Here is a 10,475-nt window from a genome sequence, read left to right as displayed (position 1 = left end):
CTCCGCGGCATGTGGGATCTTCCCGGACCGGGGCACGAACCCATGTCCCCTGCATCGGCAGGCGGACTCTCAACTACTGCGCCACCAGGGAAGCCCAGCCCATTGACTTTTGACAAGCTAATCGTGCTCCCATAGTGATAATTCTACTTCTGTCTATATGAACGCATAGTCCATTTTTATTTCCACTAATCCCACAATTCTTGTGCAGACTGTTGCCAGAGCAGAACTTGATTTAACTGTGTGGTTCTAAGTAGCTGTTGCCTAGTCGTGGTTCACCAAAGGGAAAATAAGCAGAGCAAGATCAACACACTGATGGTCTGTAGGAGAATCAGGCAGTTACCACCCCTTAATGCACAGCTTTGCCACTTCCACACCTGAAGGCAGGAAAGCATCGCTCCCTTCTTCTTTCCGTCAGCATTTCCTCCTGTCACAGGCAGGAGGGCAGTTTGTGTGAGGAAAGTCAAGAAATACAGATATATATATATATATATATATATATATTTTTTTTTTTTTTTTTTTTTTTTTTTTGTGGTATGCGGGCCTCCCTCTGCTGTGGCCTCTCCCATTGACTTTTTTTTTTTTTTTTTTTTTTTTGCGGTACGCGGGCCTCTCACTGCTGTGGCCTCTCCTGTTGCGGAGCACAGGCTCCGGACGCGCAGGCCCAGCGGCCACGGCTCACGGGCCCAGCCGCTCCGCAGCATGTGGGATCCTCCCAGACCGGGGCACGAACCCGGTTCCCCTGCATCGGCAGGCGGACGCGCAACCACTGCGCCACCAGGGAAGCCCCACAGATATATTTTTAAATAGAAATCATAACAGCTTCAATTCCTTCCTCACCGAGTTACTATGAAGATCCAATGAGAAGCAGTTGAAATTCCTTTGTAAGCTGTAAAGGGCAAACTTGCTCTGTGCCTAAAACCCCCCGACGTCTCCCCCAGGTCCTTGGAATGAAGTCCAGAGTCTGTGCATGGCTCACCTCTGCAGAGGTCTCCTGTCTCTCAGCCGCCTCCAACTCTAGGTACCCCACGACCTTTGCTCAGGCCAGTCCCTGTCTGTGCCCTTTCTTCCCTGCTCCTTCCTTTCACCCTCATCTGAGTGGGGGATCCTCATCAGTGCTTCCTTAGCAACTCGTGCTTTCCCCAGGGCAGCGTCTCTCAGGGGCATCACTGACATTTGGGGCTGGATAGTTTTTAGTGAGGAAGGCTGTCCTGTGCACTGTAGGATGTTTAGCAGCATCGATGACCTCTATCAACTAGATGCCACTAGCACAACCATCCCGCCCAGGTTCTGACAACCAAAAATGTCTCCAGACACTACCAAATGTCTGCTGGGGAGCAAAACTGCGCCCACTGAAAACCCCCCCGCTCTAAGGTACTGCTTATATTGGGGCCAATTATACCCCAGATACTTTCAGGTGCTAAGGAAAAAAAGAAGAAGGAAAAGATTCCATTATTTGCCAACAGTGGTCTGATCTTGCCTTCAAGCCACCATCACACTAATGAGAGAAAACACTTCAGCTTGCTTGTTAAAGGTACCCTGTTCTCTTCTGGTTGAAAACCATCTATTTCTTGTGTGAAATGTGGAAAGTTCTCCTCTGAAATTTGATTTCATGTTTACTCATGAATAGCAGCTGCTCACAAAAGTTGTTCACTTTTGAATAAATTATAAGTTTGCCTCTGAGCACATAGACGTCCTAAAGGTTTATTTTATCTTGTGTCTCAAGAGAAGCAAGTGGGACTGGATGAGCTGACTGTTGATCAGGTCGCAGACCTGACAGGAGGGAACGGGCCCTATTTCTGGCTATCCCTTTGCCTAGATCTATTTCCAGCTTACCGCCTAAGCAGGGGCGTGATGGATTCAGCACGTACCTAAGGCACTTAATAATGTCCCAGTATTTACCCAGAAAAGAGAGGAACAATACCTCTTACTCTGAAATCTCCCCAGAACTTTTCTGGTTATTTAAAACCTCTCCCCTCCCCCAACTTTGGGGAGGATGAAGGAGAGGGGGGACCAGCCCACGTGGTTGCCCACTCCCCTTCTTTCTCCTCTGCCTCACCTCTCAGAACCCAACAGGATTTGTTTTTCCTCCCCTGCCTGCCCGGCTGGGATCTCCCCCACTCATATCCCCTTCCTTTCCAAATTCCCTGTTCCGCTTCCCTGCAGGCATAATGGCAGAGGGGCTGTAGTGAAAGAATCACTACAGGGGCAATAGGAGGAGTTAATTGAAAAGTACCTCCCTTTCCTCACACATCAGCCAATGGTCATCTCTTTCCCTGTTGTGTCCCTTGCAGGGCAGGGTTGTGTTTGCTTTGGGGACCATTGTATCCCCAGCACTTATCATGATGCTGTGTAACAAATCACCTGGGATGGAGCACCCTAAAATCACACATATTTATTAGATCACAGTTTCTGTATCTCGGGAGACCTGATGTGGCATAGCTGGGTCCTCTGCTCCGGATTTCGCAAAGCTGCGATCAGGTATCAGTGCCGTGAGACGGAGCCTCACCTGAGGCTCCAAGTGCTCTTCCAGCCTTAGCTGGTTGCTGGCAAAATTCTCCTTGCAGTTATAGAACTCATGATGGCTGCTTCAAGGCCAGCAGGAGAACCTTACACTTTCAAGAGTTTCATCTGATTCAGATCCACCCAGGTAATTTCCCTTTTGATTAACTCAAAATCAACTGATGGGCAAAATCCCTTAACCTTTGCCATAAGTACACAACCTCATCACAGGAGTGACACACGTCATATTCACAGATCCTGCCCACCTTCAAAAGGAGGGATTATAGGGCTTCCCTGGTGGCGCAGTGGTTGCGCGTCCGCCCGCCGATGCAGGGGAACCGGGTTCGCGCCCCGGTCCGGGAGGATCCCACGTGCCGCGGAGCGGCTGGGCCCGTGAGCCATGGCCGCTGAGCCTGCGCGTCCGGAGCCTGTGCTCCGCAACGGGAGAGGCCGCAACAGTGAGAGGCCCGCGTACCACAAAAAAAAAAAAAAAAAAAAAAAAAGGAGGGATTATACAAGACCATTGGGTGGTCATCTTAGAACTTTATGTACCACATCCCCCCAAAATATGTGCCTTTGATTGTGCACCAGATATTCTCTACCTTTTCTGTGTCTGGCCCACATTGGCTTCTTTTTCTTCCCTGCCTCTTTACTTCTCCTCATCTATTTATGATCTTTTATAAGCAATACACTTTTCATCTGCCTTTGTGTTGGTAGACCCATTTTTATCACATGGAAATTTACATATTAAAGTCCCTCCTTTGTAGTATAACATGCATAATACATAAGCAATCATCCCATTTCACAGCACGCCAGGCATAAATCCAAGGCAGAAGATGTTTGTTTGTATATTTTCATAATTCACTTTAGGCTTTAATTACAATGAGGCAATAAAAGAAAGATATGAGGATATTGATCTTGTGGCTGGCATCTTTGTCATTCGCTTTGTGTTGACAATTCCCAGTGAAATTCAAGCATCTCTCCACTTCAGCTGCTGTTCTCCAGTCTGCTGAGAGTGTTCAAAACAAGTTACCTGCAGCCTCATGAATATCCAGCTCATTCTGCCCTACTTACCTCTCCTGAGACACAAAACAAAACAAACCTTTAGGGTTTTTAGGTGCTTAGAGACAGACTTCTAATTTACTCAAAAGTGAACCTCTTTTGAGAGCAGCTACTATTCATGAGTAAACATGAAATCAAATTTCAGAGAGGAACTCTTTACATTTCACCCAAATAAACCTTTTAATTGTGACTTTCTTAAAGCCAGACAAAATGGTAAAGGGACCTCCCGAACGTAGCTAGATTGTCCAAAGGAAGATTTTACTGAGGAGATATGAACATTTGGAACCACAAAGCCTGTTTGCCTCACCCCCTAAACCTGTTCCCTATAACCATTTCATCCTATTGATTTTCCTTCCACCATCCACATGCCGCGGAGCGGCTGGGCCCGTGAGCCATGGCCCCTGAGCCTGCGCGTCCGGAGCCTGTGCTCCGCAACGGGAGAGGCCACAACAGAGGGAGGCCCGCATACCACAAAAAAAAAAAAAAAAAAAAAAAGAAATGGAAAGAGGGAACAGCATGTACAAAACATGGAGACATGGAAAAACCTTTCATTGGTGGAAATAAAAGCAGTTAATCACACCTTGAGGTCAGGGGAAATAGTGGGTGTTAGGACTTGAAAGATAGCCGGGTCATGATCATTCAGGACCTTCTGTTAAGGAGTTTGTGTTCTTCCCAGAGATGCTCTGAATGGAGTGCCCTCTGATGGTTGAATGGTACCCCACCCCCAAAAGACTTGTCTACATCTTAACCCCTGGAATCTGTGAATGTTACCTTATTTGCTGATGTAATTGATTTAAGTATCTTGAGATGAGGTCATGCTGGGTCATCCAAGTGGGCCCTAAATTCAATGACAAGTGTGCTTACAAGGGCCAGAAGAGAAGGCCAGTGTGAAGATGGAGGCAGAGACTGGTATAATGTGACCCCAAGCCAAGGAAGCCAGTAACCACCAGAAGGTGGAAGAGACAAGGAAGGGAGTCTCCCCCAGAACCTCCGGGGAAGTGTTCAACCTGCCAACGTCTTGATTTCGGTCATCTGGCCTCCAGAATTGTGGCAGAATACATTTCTCTGACTGCAGCCCTAGGGATCAGATTCACCCTTCCACACCCCATGTGGGATCCTCCCAGACCGGGGCGCGAACCCGTGTCCCCTGCATCGGCTGGCAGACTCTCAACCACTGTGCCACCAGGGAAGCCCCCACACCCTGGTCTTTATGGAGATCTGCTGTCCATCTTTCAAACTCAGCTGAGGTGCTGTGCTCTCTGGAAAGCCTCCCCTGACCAGCCCAGGTAGAGGCAGGCCCTCCCTGCTCTCAGGTGGCCCCTACTTCCCCCATGGCTCTCACACTTCCCAGGTTGTTTCTCCCATTGCTCCTTGTTGCATTTTCTGGTGACGCCCAGCTGTCCCTGGCCATCTCTTCTGCACAGGTGCACAATACCTAAACCCTTCTGGGACCATCTACAAGGATTCCCAGACCCCTTTCCAGAGGTGTGACTAAAACCTTGGGACTCAGTCTTACATTTAAGTGATCCCCTGCCCCTTCACTTGCTCACATGGGTTTTGAAGGGAGGGCAAAGCAGATTTAGATGTGTTCCCTAGAACAGTACCAAGAGCAAGCCTGCAGATATGCTTCCTTATGCATCGGTGGCAACCTTTTCTCACCTTCTTCCAATCTTGCCATCAGAAATTGGCTCTCCCGGCTTCTCTTCGCTGTGTTGAAACAACTCATGAAAGCTGTGCAGCTGCCTTCCCGGGACAAAGGCCAGAACTCATCAACTCACAAAATCTCTAATAAGAGGTTAAATACATATTCTGAGGCACAACTAACACAAAAAAGAAGGGAATTTATGAACTCTAGGAAATGATACATTGACTTCCAAAATCCTTTCTACTTACCCTGCGTCTGGGGTTTACCTCCCCGTCCTTCCCCTGCGCAGGCTTTCTTGTCACTGGCTTCGGGGGCCTTCCTCTCAGAATCCCCATCCCACATGCCACCTTCAAATTCTCCCCTCTGGAACACAGAAGGTTCCGTTCTGGCTCAGGGCTTACTCTGAAATGCAAGCTCAGCAAAGGCAGAAGCCCATCCGCCTGAGGGAGTTTCTCACCTGAACATCCCGGGGGGAGAATTATCCCTCGCCCCATGCAGCGCATCGTGCATCTCATCCCAGCATACACAGTGCTTTCCTTGATAGGTCAAGTGAAAGAAATTCTGTCCATCTTCTGAAACACATGCAACTTTGATAATCAGAAAAAAACTTTACGCAAAAATTAGATAATATGTGTGCAACTGTAGTGTATATCATACCCAGGCTGAAATAATTGTGAAGGCGTGCCCTGACTATTGATAGAATTATGGTATCAGGAAATCTTTTAGGGAGTTTGCCAGGATCTATCAGTGGTTGAATATGCTTCCTCTTATATCTGGAAATTCTCCCCCCTGAGGCGCTACGCCATAGAAAAGTCTCTCAGAAGGGTATCTAGATATACATTCAAGGTGCTGGTGTAATAGCAAACACCAGAGAGAGACTGTTTATGGATAAATAAGAAAATAGTTAAATAAATGGCAGTACATTCACACAAGAATGCCCAGGATGTATATATTCTGACCTGAAAGGATGTTTATGGTACATTGATAAGTGTTTATTCTTCACCTGTGTCAGGGTTGTGACTTCACTCACACAGCACTCAGGTGTGTGAATAGAATGTTAGGCTATCGTATCCCATAACAAATCTGATCTTATGAACTCACATCATTTGGGGTAGCAAGGGTAAAAATTTAGTCCAGCACCACCAATCTTAATCCAGTCCCATGATCTCAATAACCACTTGAGTTACCTTCTCTCTGCTTGGGTAACTTAGGCAAATGCTCTGGCCTGGTTCTGTCCAAGAGGAGGTCTGGCTCTATGGGGAGGAGTATGGTTTGGGGGAACTCCTGGCACTGGGGGACAAGGGGCCTGGCCTCCTGGTCACTCTCATAGGGTCTCACAGAGTGTCTGCTGAGTGTGGTTTGTCCAGTCCTAATCCCTGGATCCTTTGCTGACATCAAACTCTCCCCTTCCCTCCAACCTGTACCCCAACTGCTGTCAGAGTCATCTTTTTGAGAATGCAAATCTCATCAGGTCACTCCTTTGTACAGCAAACCTTAACACCTCCTCATCGTCCTTAGGAGAAAGACATGAGCCTGAAGCCCATCTGGGACCCCTTGCATGTATCACGCCTTACTTTCCCCCCTGCCTCACACTGTACAAGCCAATGCCCCACCCCTGGCCCTTCTTTCAGTTCCTTGAACACAGAAGCCTTTTGTACCTGCCGTCCTCCTGTATCCCCTTCCCCTTGTTAATTCCTATTCTTCCTCCAGATCCTTTCCTCAGCTTCACTTTCTTTGATCTCCTTCATGTCCACAGTATACCTCTCCTCAAAGCACAGTTGTAACTATTTATGACACATATCACGGTTGTAACTTTATCTTTATTTGTGACACAGACAGTGCCGGAACCATATCAGATGCTGGATAAATATTAATTTTTCCTTCTCCTTCCTGATTTATAATTTAGGCCCATATACCAGGTTGGTGCTCCCCAAGAGAATCCTTGTTGTCCTGCCAGCTATTTCCCACTGGAGATTAATAAGTTGAAATTTGAGTTTATAAAGCAGTTGGCGAATTTTGGTTATAATGAGTCAGCCCTCCAAAGCCCAGCAGCATATGACACCTCAAGGCTGTTTTAGTCTTCTGGGGCCATTGTAGCAAATGGCAACAAACTTGGATGACTTAGAACAACAGAAATTTATTCTCTCACAGTTCTGGGAGACCAGAAGTCCAAAATCAAGGTGTCGCCAGGGCATGCTTTTTCTGTAGGCTCTAAGGGAGGATCCTTCCTTGCTGCTTCCTAACTTCTGGGAGATCTGCCAGCCGTCCTTGGTACTCCTTGGCTTGAAGACACATCACAACAATTTCTGCCTCCATCATCACATGGCTTTTGCTCAGTGTGTCTGCGTCCAAATTTCCTCTTCCTGTAATGATATCAGTCATTGGATTAGGGCCCACCCTAATCCAGAAAGACCTCACTTTAATTTGATTAATTATATCTGCAAAGACCTTACTTCCAAATAAGGTCACCTTCTGAGGTTCTGGGTGAATATAAATTTGGGGGGACACTATTCAACCTAGTACAAAGATCCATAAGTCATCATTAATTATGTCTCATTTTTCAACTTTTTAACATGCTTACAACCAAAGGAGTAGTAAACAAACGATTCCTTTCTCTAGGTAATAAAGTCATAGAATAAATCTCAAAGCAAACTGAAGTCTCCTTTAAAAGTAGTAGCCATAGCATTTGCTGACATGACAGAAGGTTTGTGAAACATTGTTCAGTGTTTGTTCTCCTGTGTCATAGCTGTCAGTTCACTCCCACTACACCAGGTCCATAAATATAATGTTACTCCACTGTCTTCCATTAACTTATCTGGTCTCACCTACTGCCACTGTGATATGAAAAAGAAAACGTTGAAAGAAAAAAATTGAAAAATAAGTCAAAAGAAGAAACATCTTCAGACTACAGACTTTTCTTCCTTTGTGTGAGTTGAGTATTCATTATCTAACTCCTTGTGGCTTGAGTTTTCCCCTTGTCTGCTTTAGATGTAATTTCTTATAGCAAGTATATTTGTATTTAATACTTTATATTTGATCAATGATTAGTTGGGTTTTTTTTTTTTTTTTTCACAAAACCCTGGGACTAGGTACTCTCTTATTTGCTTTGCAAAAGAGAAAATCAAAGCATAGAGAGATGATCTACCTGAACGGTCAGGTCCTGAGTCACCTGTCCTGGTCCACAGCGGTGAGGACTCTCACTGCTGCCGTAGGAATGACCTCTGATCCCTTGGAACTTCAGCCAAATATTTCTTCTTGACAGACTCCCAAGGTCAACATTAAAGGTTAGTGCTTTCTTACCATACTGTTTCTTACCATTCAACCTTTTGGACTCTTCAGGATGAAAAGAGAGTTAGAGGACATAGCAACCAGTTACAAATGTCTGATTCTGGACTGAATCTTGGTATGGACAGATGAACTCTAAAGGGCATTTCTGGAACAGTTATGGGAAACTGAATGTGGACTGGGTGTTAGATAATATTAAGGAACTATTATTAATTTTAAGATGCTGATGTTATTTCAGCCACCTAGGAAAGTAGGAAATGTTCTTAAACTTTTAGCAATGCATACTCAAATAAAGCAATTATTTTTAAGCAGCATTTTGAACTAAAAAGTTCGAAGAATCAAATTGTTAACAACAGTTATTTATGGTGAAGGGGTTGGAAAAGAGGCAACTTTTATTTCTACTTGAAAGACTTCTCTGAATTCTTTGCAATGTACATGCAATATGTATATTTAAAACTATTCCATCAAGAAACACACAGATAAATCCAAAATTGAGAGACATTTTAAAAATAACTGGCTTGTGTACTCCAAAAATATTAAGGGTAAGACAAAACCTGAAAAACTGTTCCAGTTAAGGGAGACTAAATTGGCTTTGAGAACTAAATGCAATTTGTGAGTCTGAATTGCATCTTGGACCAGAAAAAAAGATATTATTTTTATTTTTTCTATAAATAACATTATTGGAACAGTAGGCAAAGCATAAAGTCTGTAGATTAGAGAATAGAATGTTATCAATGTTAAGTTCCAGATTTTGATTATTGTACTGTAGTTATGTAAGTGAATGTCCTTGTTCGTAGAAAATATACACTGAGGGTTATCATGTCTGAAACTTACTCTTAAATGGTTCAGAAGGAAAAAAAAATACTGTGTGTGTTTGTGCGTGTGTGTGTGTTTGTGTGTGTATGGAGAGAAAAAGAAAAGATAAAGCAAATGTGGTAAAATGTTAACAAGTGGGGAATCTGAAAAGTAAACAAGAGTTCTTTGTACAATTCTTGCAACTTTCCATAATTAAAAGTTCCCGGGGCTTCCCTGGTGGCGCAGTGGTTGAGAGTCTGCCTGCCGATGCAGGGGACACGGGTTCGTGCCCTGGTCCGGGAAGATCCCACATGCCGCAGAGCGGCTGGGCCCGTGAGCCATGGCCGCGGAGCCTGTGCTCTGCAATGGTAGAGGCCACAACAGTGAGAGGCCTGCGTACCAAAAAAAAAAGAAAAAAAAAAGTTCCCGTACTATCCCTTCTTTACCTTCAGAAGAGATTGGAAAAGTTGCTTCCTCATCTGCTAATAGAAATAAATAATAGTACTTATCTCTTGATCATGTGAAGATTAAATTAGATAATGTAGGTAAAGCGCTTTTCATATCACAAGACAAAAAGTGAACTATCAACTTCCAAAGTTGTTGAGAATAGAATCTTCTCTGGCTAGTTTAAGTACAACCAGATTTATTGAGGGGGATAAAGAACTCACAGAACTGTTGACAAAAACCAAACAAAAATTTTAAAAACTCAAAAACCTAGACTCACAAACCAAAACCATACTCACCGAAGAACTGCCAAGTCTGCCAAGATGGCTGCTGCCCCTGCCACTACTAGGAAGCTGTCCACTTGGGAAGCCACAAGCACAGCTGTTGTCTGACTATGCAACATCTATCATCACCCAAAACAGCCAAGAGATGACTCAGAGCCTGATTCTCTCTCCATGGTCTTCATTCCAAGTCAACATTTCATTTGTGCATCCAATCAGGGAAGCCTGAAATATATCTGGAGACTAGCTGCAAAGGATTCTGAGAATGTAGTTTTTCGTTTCTCGGGTGATATGGTGCAGACCAGGCCAGCAGGTGGTTGGAATGGGTGTGGAGAGTCAGTATCTGCAACAGTCCACAACTGTAGCTACTCAACCTCTGAACTTTCTCATATTTAAATTTCTGAACAGCAGACTATCTGCTTAACCTAAGTCACTCCCCTTCTCCCTAAGATGGGAAGCCAAAA

This window comes from Physeter macrocephalus, chromosome 13, assembly GCF_002837175.3.
Source record: "Physeter macrocephalus isolate SW-GA chromosome 13, ASM283717v5, whole genome shotgun sequence".
Taxonomy (NCBI): domain Eukaryota; kingdom Metazoa; phylum Chordata; class Mammalia; order Artiodactyla; family Physeteridae; genus Physeter; species Physeter macrocephalus.
This window is presented reverse-complemented; position numbering follows the sequence as displayed.